We start from the raw sequence: 14,751 nt of genomic DNA, 5'->3' as shown, positions 1-14,751 counted from the left end.
AAGCAAGCACACAGAAGCTGTCATCACCGTGAGTCAAGCGGCAAGGGCTGTTGCACCCAGTCACCCTCATGGATGACTTATGCCATGGAATGGATGTGCAACTCCGTTGACCCTCCTAGACCTCTCAGCAGCTTTCAATGTCATCAGCCTTGGCATCCTTTTGGGCCGACTGGCTGGTTTAGGGCTTGAAGGCATGACCTTATGGTGGTTGGGAAAAGCAGAGTGCCATAGATGCAGAGAAACGGTGGGAGCAGCCAGCTGGGGAAGAGAAGGAGGCTCAGAGCCCAGGGATTAGTGGTGGTGGTGGTGGGAACAACAATGAGCGGCCAGAGGGAGAAGACGAGGAAGAGTTGATGTTGGAAGCTGAGGAGGTAGCAAGGTTTAGTGAGCTGGGAGAGTCTATGGCAGAGAGAAGTCCAGACTCAGGACAGAAGATGAAGCAGAAGAGCAGGGAAAGGGAGGCCAAGAGCTAGACCTGAGCCAGGCTAGTGTAGAGTCACAAGTTCCCCTCCTCTCCACTCTTGACTCCTAGAAGCAGAAGAGGGCTGAAACAGGCGGAGCAAAGGCAAACTGCTTGAAGACATAGTATCCGATTGCTTGGGAAAAGGAGGAGGGGCCATCGATAGCTGTGGAGAGGCAGGGGCTTTCAGTCTTGCCAACTGATTTCATGGGGCAAGACCACCAGGAATGAGCTGCTGTCATAGGAGTCAACTCCTAGGAACCATGGGGTCTTCATCTGTCCCCCCACAAGCTATAGCAATGGATCCAGATGTAGCCCCTAGCTATGTAAAGGGCAACCAAAGCAGTTTCTGTGCCAGGGCAACCAAAGCAGGGCAACCAAAGCAGTTTCTGTGCCTAAACCCTGATTGAAATGGATCTAGAAGGTCAGTTTTCTCCAAAAGCATCAGGATATTATCCGCAACAGAGAAGTTTTAAATTTAATTTTTTTAATTAAATTTTTTTAAATTTAAATTTATTATTTCTACCCTGCCCATCTGGCTGGGTCTCCCCAGCCACTCTGGGCGGCTTCCAAAAGAAGGTTTAAAATACATTAAAACATCATTAAAAACTTCCCTAAACGGGGCCGCCTTCAGATGTCTTAAATTTAGATGTCTTAAATGTAGCAGTTGGTTTGATCAAATGTAGCATTTTAATCCTGAGCATTGTCTGTCTGTTTTTGGGATCAACACTGGTATGTACTGAAGTGTCTCACCCTGGGCCAGCAGGGGGACACTGTAGATAGTTATGCAAATGAGGGATCGAAAGTGACGTTCAGTGATTGGATAGTTTTAGAAAATTGTTACAGTTACATTGTACTGGAGCTCTATATAAGCAGGCTGACTGAACCCTTCAGTTCAGTTCTGTCCTGGCCTGTGAATAAACAAGAGCTGTTTGAAGAATCGCTGTGTCGTCTGATATGTTCACCCACAACTTAACAAACACCCTGGCCATTTTTGCATTTGCTCAAGAAGCAAAGTTGAGGAAGCTTGCCTGAAAGTCAGGAGATGCTTTTAAGTTCAGCTGTGCATGTGTTAAAATCTTTAGTTTAAGAATGGTTTAGGGCAGATGTCCCCAACCTGGTGCCCTCCAAATGCTTTGGACAGCAACTCCCATCAGAATTATAGTCCAAACAGATCAGGAGGTCCTAGGATGGGGGAGGCGGGTTTAAGACACAGGAAGACTTTTGCTCTTCGTGCAGAGTTTTGATGGATGAGGTTTTCTCTGGCCTTTCTGTGCTGTAGTTCTAGATTCTTATAAACGCCCACTTAGTCTCTCCAAGTAGTGTGAAAAACAGCAATTTGGGTGGACGTTCTGCAGATACGAAGCAAAAACCCTCCTGTCAAGGCATAGCTCAGATTTGCCGTTGCAGCTGATCTGGGGCCAGCTGCGGTGCTATTTTAGCCGGTCCCTGGCAGCCAAATGGATTCAGGGTCTTTTAGCTGCAAGAGAAAAAGTGTGCAGTAAATGTCAGGGAAATGCTAAAGTCTCTTTTCCCAGCCTCCCCCGATTCCTCCCGATCGAGATCTGACCCTTGGGAACGAAGCGATTTGGAGACGGATTTAACAGGCTGGACTAGACTCGCATCTGGTTTTGATTGCTGCACATTTCACGTGGTCCCAAGAATTGTGTCACTGCTGGGCAATGTTTTGCAGCAGAATTTCCAGGGAACTGTACCTGGGAGCAGAGACCTGAGGCAGGGACTTGCGTCTTCTTGGTAGGGAAAGGAAACAAGCAAATCTCACTGCTTCTGTTTATAGGGGTCCTTACAGAAGCATCTTTCATTCTGTCCCCCTCGTTAAGACCCTAATATGCAACGCTAGCTTTCTCCATGCCTAAGGAGAGTGCATTTTTAAAGTCTGGACTGTTAGAAAATTCTACATAGCTCAGTAATGTAAAAGGAGAGATAATGCCAGAAATGTCTTGCATTCATCTGTTTCCTTGGGAAGGGACTTGGTTTTCTGGGTCTGCAAAAAACCTTAAGAATCACCAGTGCTTTTTTTTTCTGGGAGAACTCACTACAAAGTTAGTAAGTTAGTTAGTTAGTTAGTTAGTTAGTTAGTTAGTTAAGATAAAGGGGTAAAGGGACCTCTGACCGTTAGGTCCAGCCGTGGCTGACTCTGGGGTTGCGGCGCTCTTTATTGGCCGAGGGAGCCAGCGTACAGGTTCCGGGTCATGTGGCCAGCATGACTAAGCCGCTTCTGGCGAACCAGAGCAGCACACAGAAACACCGTTTACCTTCCTGCCAGAGCAGTACCTATTTATCTACTTGCACTTTGACGTGCTTTCGAACTGCTAGGTTGGCAGGAGCAGGGACCAAGCAACGGGAGCTCACCCCGTCGTGGGGATTTGAACCGCTGACCTTCTGATCGGCAGTCCTAGGCTCTGTGGTTTAACCCACAGCGCCACCCCCATCCCAGTTAGTTAGTTAGTTAGTTTATTGCAGACCCAATCGTAGTGCCACCCCCACCCCTGGCAGTGGCTAAATGTGAGTAATAAACTCAAGCAGACAATGACTTGGCTTAGAAATTGCCACAGCTTTATTGATTACAGATACAGGTGAATTTTTGGCTCAGGCTTTGGATGTGTATCCATTCCAACCCCCCCCCCCTCACAAAAAAATAAATTATTTAATTACTTAAAAAAAAAAACACAACCCTGAGAATCACCTTTATGGGTGAGATCCACCTTTATGGATGAGAGAGGTCCAACGGGACCGCAAGGCACAAACGGGACACAAATGTAATGACCCCCCCCCAAGCTGTAGTTTGTTCCCTGAGCTGTCCTGCCTCTGTACATGGAGGTTCCATTTAGCTAATTCGGCTAAAAGCTGCAGAAGTTTTCTGTTCTCCACAAATTTAAACGCTTTGTTGAATGCAAGCATCTACTCTGTACGACAAACACGGGTGCCGTCCTCCCTAGTATTACATTTGGCAAGCCGCTGATGACAGGGGCATGTGCTTCCATGCCTTGGTAGGGAACATGGGGTGCAGTCCCATGGAGAAATTCGAACCCCTGACTCCCATTTAGAAAGAAATGATAAACAACTGGGGCAAAGTCTCCTCCCTGTACTGAGATTTTATGGCGAAGCTGCCCAATTGCTACAAGAAGGATCGCAACGCAGGCAAGGGTGCCTGAGGTAAGATCTGTTCCTATGGTTTAATTCTGTGGAAAGAAAATTCAAATTATCCAGCTGTTTTCGTTTGGCTGCTTTCGACTTTTAAAGGGGAGGGTGGGAGCCCTCAGTTCTGGGGGCCAAATGTGCTTCTCCAGGCCTTGATCTGGCTCTCAGCACTCTTTCCAGGCCATGTCCCACATTTGCTCTGCTCCAAATATTTTGGTCTGGCCGAAATGTATCCTCGGAAGGTGCTAAGGCCTCTTGCTTCTCTGGCTGGATAATGGAGAGGGTCTGGATTTATGTTGCGAGTACGGAGAACCTGCTGATTTCTACATGGCAGGAAGGGCACTGCCTGTATGTAGTCTGAAATATACTTGGAGTCGAGAGTGGATTTCATGCTTTTTATTCAGCTCATAGTGGTGAGGAGGAATGAAAGTTCCCCCAGAATGTCTGCTTTATATACATTATTTACACAATGGGCCCCACGTGATTGGCTAATTCCGGGATTCTCCTGTAGGCCAATCAGGTTGCGGATTCACTTCCACCTGGAGCTGGATTGGGTGGTTCCTGCGGACCAATCATACTGCTGCATTGTTCTAGGACCAATCAGACTGCTGCATTCTGCACTCTATTGTTCTAGGACCAATCAGACTGCTGCATTCTGAATCCTATTGTTCTAGGACCAATCAGACTGCTGCCTTTTGGATCCTATTTAACTCAGTACATAACATAGTCACTGTGGCAGCAGAGAGGGGTTGACAAGAGCGTCGCGCCCACCCGCCACCTCCGGTCCAGTGGTGAAATGCCTCCCCCACGCAGAAGGGTTCTGCTCCACGAAGGTTCCGCTGCTATGTAATAACCTGCCGTTTCCTAAGAGTATCTATTTAAAGTAGATAATTAGATGAGTAAATTAAATGAATCTGGATATGCCGAAGATAATTAAAGAATAAATTTAAGGAGCCACAGAAAGAGGGGGAAGGAAGTCAAAACTTTGAAATGTTAAATTGATTGTAAAACTAATGAAATGTATAAACTTGAAAAGTATAAATAAAATAAAAACTTTTTAAAAAAAGTTTCTGCTGCTAAGTGCAAGCGCCAGTTGCAAGCAGTGGCTCCTTGTCCTCCCATCTCAGTGCTGGAGAGAGAAAACGGGACATTCCTGGATGAAATCAGAAGCCAGGATTGCTTCTGTAATTCTGTGAACGCCCCGGGGAATTAGGGACGCTTGGAGGGTATGCTTTAGCCTTTTACCACAATTGCCTCTGGCCTTGAACCCTGCTGGCATCCTGCAGCCCTTGGAAGATGATCTGGGAGGGAATGTAGGCCATAATCAGCAGCCAGCTTAGCCAACGGTCAGTGGCAAAATGGGAGTTGTAGTCCAACGACATCTGAGGACCAAATTTGAAGATCATTGCTCTAGATCCATCTACCATACCTCTTTGTTCCAGGCAAACCTATTAGAGTTTTCTTCTTTAAAACCTCAGTGACCAGTCTTTTAGGTGCATTGGTAGGAACAAAGTAGGTAGCTGCCAGGAAACAGTAAGAGCATTAAAGGCAAATAAGAAGAGAAGAAGAAGAGTTTGGATTTGATATCCCGCTTTATCATTACCTGAAGGAGTCTCAAAGCGGCTAACATTCTCCTTTCCCTTCCTCCCCCATAACAAACACTCTGTGAGGTGAGTGGGGCTGAGAGAATTCAAAGAAGTGTGACTAGCCCAAGGTCACCCAGCAGCTGCACACGGAGGAGCGGAGACGCGAACCCGGTTCACCAGATTACAAGTCTACCGCTCTTAACCACTACACCACACTGGCATTGAAGGACCTGTAATATGCCCCTTCAGCATCAGCCTTGGGCCTGCCATGGCAGTGGAGGTTGGCAGGTGCCCTGACTAGGGTTGGGTGAAATCTGGTTTTCAACACCGCAATTTATCACATTGTGATATTAAGGGACACGGGTGGCGCTGTGGGTTAAACCACAGAGCCTAGGACTTGCTGATCAGAAGGTTGGCGGTTCGAATCCCTGCAACGGGATGAGCTCCCATTGCTTGGTCCCTGCTACTGCCAACCTAGCAGTTCGAAAGCACCTAAAAGTGCAAGTAGATAAATAGGTACCACTCCAGCGGGAAGGTAAATGGCATTTCCGTGCACTGCTCTGGTTCGCCAGAAGCAGCTTTGTCATGCTGGCCACATGACCGGAAGCTGTCTGCGGACAAACGCTAGCTCCCTCAGCCTATAGAGTGAGATGAGCGCACAACCCCAAAGTCGGTCATGACTGGACCTGATAGTCTGGGGTACCTTTACTTTACTTACACATTGTGATATACTGTTAGGTCACAACAGTGCTTTTATCTAAAAAAATGTTTAGGGGCACTCTCATTTTGACGATTCACCATGCTAGAGAAGAAACTAAAAATGTTAAAAATTTTAGTTTATTCTCCCGTTAGATTCAGAAAATGTTTAGGGGTATGCGTACCCCTGCATCCCCCCAGAATAAACGCACTGGACCATGATGTCTGAAATAAGGATGGAGCTATGTCGAGGCATTGGCTGGCTTCGCGGTTTTCCTTACATCATGATTCTTGCCAGTGCCCGCTCTTGTGATTCGCTGCCTTCTGCAGGGGGATGTTGAGACAGCAGAGTTAATAGGGGCTGCAGGAATCAAGAAAAGCATTGGCTAGCTTAATGGTTTTCCCCATGTTGTGATTTTTGCATAACACACACACACACACACACACACACACACACACATCATGATTTGTGATATATTGCCAGGTCAAAAATTATGGAACTGATATCACAATATAGACTTCAAACCGGTTTGGACAATATATAGATGTATCGTCCTGACCACATATATCCTGCTACCCACCTTGCCATGATGATGATGATGATAATAATAATAATAATAATAATAATAATAATAATAATAATAATTATTATTATTATTATTATTATTATTTATTTGTACCCCACCCATCTGGCTGGGTTTCCCCAGCCACTCTGGGCGGCTTCCACAAAGACCCAAAATACACTAAGATGTCACACATCTTCTGAATGTCAGGTAGTTGTTTATCTCTTTGAGATCTGATGGGAGAGCGTTCCACAGGGCGGGCGCCACTACCGAGAAGGCCCTCTGCCTGGTTCCCTGTAGCTTCGCTTCTCGCAATGAGGGAACCGCCAGAAGGCCCTTGGCGCTGGACCTCAGCGTCCCGGCAGAACGATGGGGGTGGAGACGCTCCTTCAGGTATACATGAGTAGAATATGTGCCGTCAAACGTGGCAGAAGTGGCCCATCTTAGAGAATTGGCCAGCAACAGCCCAGGTACACACAGGTGAGAAAACCCAAGCAGGTGGGTGGAGACAGCAACATTTTCCAGAGCATCAGCCAAACCACCCAGCTCACGAGTTTCATCGGTGGGAACAAAACACTGGGCTGGATGAAGCTTGCTTAGGCCTGATCCAGCAGCAATGCTGTTCATACCATCCCTTTAAAAATACCATTTTTTGGTGTGGTGGTGGTGTGTGTTTTTTGCAGTGACTCCCTGCCACAGCTGTAAAAAGGCAAGGTTACAGTTTTATGCACACATCAAAGGCTCGCAAAAGCCTCCTGCCTTCGCCTCTGGCCACTGAGAGATGGATGCAATTCTCCCTCGACCTCTTTACTACCTTCTATGGTAACAAGAGGAAACCTTCTGCGATGAGGAAATTCCTTACGAGGGAACCAAAACTCTTCACAGTAGCGGCAGATATGGATGTTAGTACCTTGTGTACTACAAGGAACAACAACAACAATGACTGTGTCGCAGTCACAGTAGTAGATACAATAAGCAGAAATAAGTAGTAAAACTTTGTGAGTTTCTATCACTTCAGCTGACGGCTGAAGTTATATATTTGAATATTTTCCCTCACCCAACACTGGATGAAACATCATTTTTTAGCATCTCAGAAAGAAAATGGCTTCATTCTGCTACCTTTCTGTTTGGAGGGGTATCTTATGAGGAACGGCTAAGGGAGCTGGGCATGTTTAGCCTGGAGAAGAGGAGGTTAAGGGGTGATATGATAGCCATGTTCAAATATATAAAAGGATGTCACATAGAGGAGGGAGAAAGGTTGCTTTCTGCTGCTCCAGAGAAGCGGACACGGAGCAATGGATCCAAACTACAAGAAAGAAGATTCCACCTAAACATTAGGAAGAACTTCCTGACAATAAGAGCTGTTCGACAGTGGAATTTGCTGCCAAGGAGTGTGGTGGAGTCTCCTTCTTTGGAGGTCTTTAAGCAGAGGCTTGACAACCATATGTCAGGAGTGCTCTGATGGTGTTTCCTGCTTGGCAGGGGGTTGGACTCGATGGCCCTTGTGGTCTCTTCCAACTCTATGATTCTATGATTCTATGATTCTATGATTCCCATGAGGGACTGTTTAAGGGTGTGGCTTCTCCACCTCCAGCATCTTAAATTTGTCTAAGAAGAAGTAAGTCCTAATGAATTTAAGTGAGGCAAGTGAGGTTAGGGTTGCTGCTTGCAGCTGGTTTTCTTCTCCATCCTCATCCCTTTTTCATTTTGTGCTGTGTCTTTTACATCGGAAGCTTGAGGGCAGGTGCTGCCTAGTTTTTCATTGATCTTACGTAAGCTGCTGTGGGAGTCTTTTCGGCCTCAAAGGAAGACACAAACCTGCAAACACACATCTCATTCCTGTATTGCAGAAAGGGACAGAGAATCTTGGGGTGAGAGATCTTTCCCAACTATTACATTGCTATCCTGCCCTTCTTTTATGGAACTGTAATATGCATAGTTTTATCCTCACCATATCCCCATGCCAGGGCTAGCCCAAGACATTTTGGCCCCTGAAGTGAACCACAAAATGGCGCCCCCTCTCCCCACCAGGGAAGAAGGGGTGAGTGAAGAACTACATCAGGAACAAGGGAGAAATAAAGATCTTCTTTGGGACTGCTGCCTCTGGATCCTACTGCCTGAGGCAGTTGCCTCACCTTGCTTCATGGGTGGGCCGTGCAGTAGGTCAAGCTGAGAGATAGTGGCTGGTACAAGGGGGCACAGCGAGCATCATCATGGCTGACACTGACCATCCTCTTCAGGGGCAAACGGGCTGAGATTTGAACCCAGGTGTCCTAGCTCAAAGCTCAATTTCTTCACTGCTTCTCTCCCCTCCAGTAGGACAATCTTGTCCTTCTTTGAAATGCTGGGATCCCCACACCTACAGCCTCCTCCCCACCTCACAATCCCTTGAGACTTTAAAGTTGCCATGCTGATTTCCAGGGCATGCAAAAGAGCTGAGAGCAACAGACATCTGTACAGTCATACCTCGGGTTACAGACGCTTCAGGTTGCTTTTTTTGGGTTACGGACGCGCCGAAACCCAGAAGTACAATGGTACCTCAGGTTAAGTACTTAATTCGTTCCGGAGGTCTGTTCTTAACCTGAAACTGTTCTTAACCTGAAGCACCACTTTAGCTAATGGGGCCTCCTGCTTCCGCCGCGCCGCCAGAGCACGATTTCTGTTCTCATCCTGAAGCAGAGTTCTTAACCTGAAGCACTATTTCTGGGTTAGCGGAGTTTGTAACCTGAAGCGTATGTAACCTGAGGTACCACTGTACTGGAATGGGTTACTTCCAGGTTTTGGCAGTCGTGCATGCGCAGAAGTGCTAAATTGTGCTTTGCGCATGCGCAGAAGTGCCAAATCTCAACCCTCGTGTGCGCACACACGGTGCTGCGGATTTTGTGAACACTGTGGGTTGTGAACATGCTTCCTGCACAGATCACGTTCGCAACCCAAGCGTCCACTGTACACTTCTGGCAAACAATAACACTAGCAAACCAAGACCGGCATTCTTTGTGCTGAAATATACAGCCTCCCCCAGGAAGCAGTTCAGAGCTGAGAGCCAATCCCTCCAAATGGACAATGCACCAGCACTGACCTCGGCCTTCCCTTCCGAGCGCCAGAACTCTTTGACATCTCTCTAATCCTCTCTCTTAGCAGCACACCAAACAGAGCAGAGCAAACAATCCTTCGCAAAACCACAAACCAAACACGCTCTGCTACCAATGCAAGTCTTGTGCCGACCCAGACACTCCTTGTTGTTGATGTCATCACCTGAGAACAAGCCAATTGGGGTGGGTAGCAGAAAAATGATTGAGGTAATGGAAGGCAGCCAGGTAACATGAGTGGAGACCTTGCTCCCCTCACCTGCACACGCAGTTTAAAAGGAAAATATACATGGCTATCTCGTCGTGCCTAGTTGGGCCTTCCAGAATCTGTTCATCTCCAAAACAAGAAGCAGGTCTGTTAGCATCTTATCCAAGATGAACAAGATATGGGCGTGTGGTGACATTCCCATCTGCTTCATCAGCTACATCTTAGATGTAGGGTCAGTATAGCTGCTGCTCTCCAACGCAAGCCACTCGCAGTCATGAAAGAAGAGACAAACCACAAAAGGAAGGGTGGAATTGCAAGCTAGGACACTAATATCAGAGGCCAGGAAGGTTAGCCTGGTTCCTTCCCACGTCATTCTCATAACATAGGAATTGGGTCTTGCAGTAAGCATGGAAAAGGGACGAGAGGCCTTTTCACAACAATCTGAATAATGCCTTGATGAGCAACGACTGAGCCGTTCTGCCCCGTTGCTACATAAAACATGGAGCTGACTTCTTTGCCACCCTGCTCAGCAATTTTAGAACAGTGAAGTATTTCCATCAGGCTTCAGAAGTTGGCTTCAGAGCTGCCCCGCCTGAGCTGCCCTGGGGCAACGAGGACCAGCTTGTCAAGTGGACTTTGAAGATCACATCCCTGATATTAAAATAGTGGCAGAGCCACACACCATACAGCACATGTGACTTCACCCAAAGAATCCCTCATGGCAGAGCAATATTCCCAGCTCCCTTAACAAACTACAATTCCCAGGATTTTGTGATGTGCTTCAAGTGTCTGGTGTGTACTCAGTCTACACATGACGTCTGTGCAGAGGGCAGAGAAAGAGAATATTCACATTCCCAGCATTCCTGGTGCAGTATGAACCTAAGTGTGTGTGGAAAAGGATATCCATTCAGGGATGGGTTGTGGCTTCTGATTTTTATTTTATTTTTTCTATTCTGGTGTGAGGGTTTTTTCCCTTTCCCTTTTCCTTGGGTAACTGATTTTATTTTGGATTACCGTTCACCAAATTCCTTGTAAAAGTGACTCATTTGTTGTTGTTTAGTTGTTTAGTCGTGTCTGACTCTTCGTGACCCCCTGGACCAGAGCAGGCCAGGCACTCCTGTCTTCCACTGCCTCCCACAGTTTGGTCAAATTAATGTTCGTAGCTTCGAGAACACTGTCCAACCATCTTGTCCTCTGTTGTCCCCTTCTCCTTGTGCCCTCCATCTTTCCCAACATCAGGGTCTTTTCCATGGAGTCTTCTCTTCTCATGAGGTGGCCAAAGTATTGGAGCCTCAGCTTCAGGATCTGTCCTTCCAGTGAGCACTCAGGGCTGATTTCCTTCATAATGGATAGGTTTGATCTTCTTGCAGGCCATGGGACTCTCAAGAGTCTCCTCCAGCACCATAATTCAAAAGCATCAATTCTTCGGCAATCAGCCTTCTCATAAATTTGTACAATTTGTCATACAATTCGTACAAAGTGACTCATAAATTCATACAAAAATGAATTGTTAAGCACTGAAAAGTAGATGAGCACCACTGTTGTTTTTTTACTGAGTGTACATACTGTTGCAGAGAAAGGAAGGAATATTTAGGGCAGGGATGTCCAAAGTCCGGCTGCTGCTCCACTTGCAGAGCAGAGAGGGAGGAAGCCCTTTGCACAAAGGGGACTCTGCTTGCAGGCGCTTGGACTTTTGCAGCAGCTTCTCATTGGCTTTGTGCCTGTAGCCTAACATAGCAAAGCCTATCCAGCTATATCAGAGAGTAGCATCTAGCAGTGTTTTTGTGCAATAGCTTCTGGGCAGGAGCTGTCCACCTAAGCAGTGAAGACTTGAGACTTCAGCAGCCATAATCCTGACAGATTCACAGAGATTTTTAACTATTAACTCACCTCAGTGGCACTTCTTAGAACCTTAGAATTGTAGAGTTGGAAGGGACCACGACAGTCATCTAATCCAACCCTCTGCAATGCAGGAATCTTTTTGCCCAACACAGAGCTCAAACCCACAACCTAGAGATTGAGAGTCTCTTGCTCTACCGACTGCGCTATCCTGCAGAAGGAGATGCAGGGGTGAGAGCTTGCCCTATGGGTAGAAGTGACAGGTTATGGTGCTGAAGGGAATTCCTGAGCGAGATTCTGCCCATCTTTTCCTAGAAGGGCATGTGCCCACAAGCCAAAGCAGCCTGACAAAAATGCATTCAGGTGCCAAACCCAGTCAGCCCCCAAAAAACAGCTCCGTCTTTAGTAAGGACATAACCAGAAGCAAGCTTTATTTTCACAGCCTGGTTTGTTTTTTAAAAAAATACCAGTTCTCAGGGAGGGACATGTTGTATTTCTCAGTGGAGCATATTTCAGGCTGCTCACAAGAGCACACCCAACAAGGAACTGTAGCTAATCAGAGATATCTGATTCATATACCTGCATGACACGTTTTCAAGTATGCATTTGTCCTAATTCACATAGCAGCTGTATGCTTATATATATATACATAAACATACTGAATTTGTATTATTTATTGTTGTTGCAGCTGCTACAATATTTATTATATTTATATTGTATTTTATTGCCTACACTTCACCCTAAGGTCTGAGGGCGGGTTACAAAAAATTAGTGCAATGTGTGAACTGTGCCTCTGAGATACTGTGGGAAGTTGCTGTGGATGCATAGCTGACAAGTTGATTTCTGTCCACTCTTTACTGCCCTTACAAACCTTTTACTGCCTGCACAGTGCATGATAAGCTGGCACCCATAATTGCAGCTCCCACTCTGCCCCCTGGTGCTCTTAACACGATCTGTGTCGGTCACTGTGAGAGGCAAGCAGAAAGCAAAGTTTGCAGTTAGTTCGACTGAGTACACTGGGAAAGTACTGGTGGGCTAGGACATCCTGGTTTAGCTTGGAAATATTGATTGCCAGATTAAGTAGGGAATTAATCTTATCCACAGTGCCGTAGCAGAACTATTTAGCCTGCAAAGAAAGATTCAGAAGCATATCAGGAGGGGAGGTAATCTACAGAGGAATGAAAAAGCAACATCTGGGACTTCCGGGTTAGCGCCATCGGCAAATGGCGGAGTTCCTCTGATCGGGGGAACGGGCTCCGTGGAAATTGGGTCCGCCCACCGCGGCGAAGGTGGGGACCCGCTAGAAATCCCAGGCGGAGGGAGCCTGGGAACGTGGGGTTCAGCAGAGCACCAGGAGCGCCTCCCCTACTCGCGGGGAACCCCAATTTGGGGCTCCGGAGCGAAGTGGGGTGAGAAGCACGGTGCTGCGAACTGATTGCTATTTTCACGGAGGGAAGCCGCACAGCCATCGCCGGAGAGCACTGACTTTTTCCTGTTGACAATTGGACTCTAAACAAGTACCCGTGAGTAAAAACGGAAAATTGGATCAAGAAATACTTGAATTAGGCTCCGAAGCGGGAAGGTTTAAAACAGGAAGTCCGCCTCCCGCTTTTTGTAAATAGACTGAAGCAAAAACCTTACAATCTAATAGCCTGGAAAGTTGTCTTAAAGGTTGGAATTTCCTGCATTTACAACTAATAAAACCCCCTTGGAAGCAGGTGAAAAGGGGGGGGGATCTGACTGTTTAAGCCTGCAGGAGAGGGAGTAAAGGAAAATAAGTTTCCATCATCTCAAACCTGGGAACGGGGTGTCAGGACAGAAATTGCCGGAGACGTCCATTGATTGTACGTGGAGCATTTTGACAGATAGTTAAAAAAGAGAACCAAACTGACTTCAATGCTGCCTTCTGCATTTTAAAGAAACAAAGTATTTGAAAATTGAAGTAACTTTCTTTTGTTGGACATGTTTCAAAAAGATGGATACAAATAGAAATTGTGTCCCCTAGAGGGAGCTTGTCAATTTGTTGCTGCAGTTTACTTGGAGACCTCACAGCTGCGAGATTGGGATCGTGGGACCAGCCGTTTGACCTTGAATAGAAATGTGTGGGGAGGAAGTTTTGGTGTCTGCTTTTTGCAAGACAAATGCTTTGCTGGAGCAGCTGCATGAGAAGACGGGTTTGATGAAGGAGAAGTTGGACTTGATGACTGCTGTAGCCAGTGAATACGGATTAACAGGAAACATAGAAATTATGCAGCGGCCAACTCAGGAAATTGGTTCGACTGGGCAAGTGCAAGGGCAGATGAAGATGGAGGAGGCTGCGATCGCACCCCAAGCAACACAAATGGAGAGATCCGAAGCCCTGCAGGAGCATAAGCCACTGTTTTGGAAGACTGAATTTGGAGTGGGCCTGGGAGAGCCTGGAGTTAAGGAGGCTCTTAACTTTGGGGGGACTTGGAAATATGCTGACAACTATTTTTTGGATAGTTACTTTTTGGATTACAATGATGATGGCGGGGAGTGGGACTGTGGGGAATGGGCTAGTCTGATGAAGGAAGATGGATATAACTATCGGTTGGAATCCCCCAGAGACCTACTCCTCAAGGAGAAAGGGAAGAAATTAAGAAAGAAACCAACAAAAGATAAGGAAAAGTGTAAGCATAAACAAGAAGAAGAAAATCTGCAGAAGAGGCATAGAAGAGACTTAAGGGCCTCGGACATAAGATCACCAGGTTGATGGACTGGATGGAATGGACAGTAAGGACTGACATAACCCAAGACCAGGAAGAAGGGACGTTGGATAAATTTTTTTAAAAAAAAGCCTATAAAAGGAAAATTTTCTTTTTATTTTTGGAATTAGTGTAAAACTAATGAAATATTAGGGAAAATGTTGGAATGGAATTATCTGGCTTTAGTAGAAAGGATATAAGGAGTTATGCATAAATATGTTTTAAATTTTGAACATTAAGGTTTTCTTTTTATGGTAAGACAAGGTTAAATAAATCAAGGTAAATTGAATAACAGAATATGTCAAAAGATGGAAAGGATTTGTTGAGTTAACTAATAGGTTAGACTATCTAAATAAGAATTGAGAAAGACGGAAAGAATTTGCTGAAATAACGAATTAAATTAGAATACAAAAAGGGAGGTG

Source organism: Podarcis raffonei, chromosome 17, assembly GCF_027172205.1.
Source record: "Podarcis raffonei isolate rPodRaf1 chromosome 17, rPodRaf1.pri, whole genome shotgun sequence".
NCBI lineage: Eukaryota > Metazoa > Chordata > Lepidosauria > Squamata > Lacertidae > Podarcis > Podarcis raffonei.
This window is presented reverse-complemented; position numbering follows the sequence as displayed.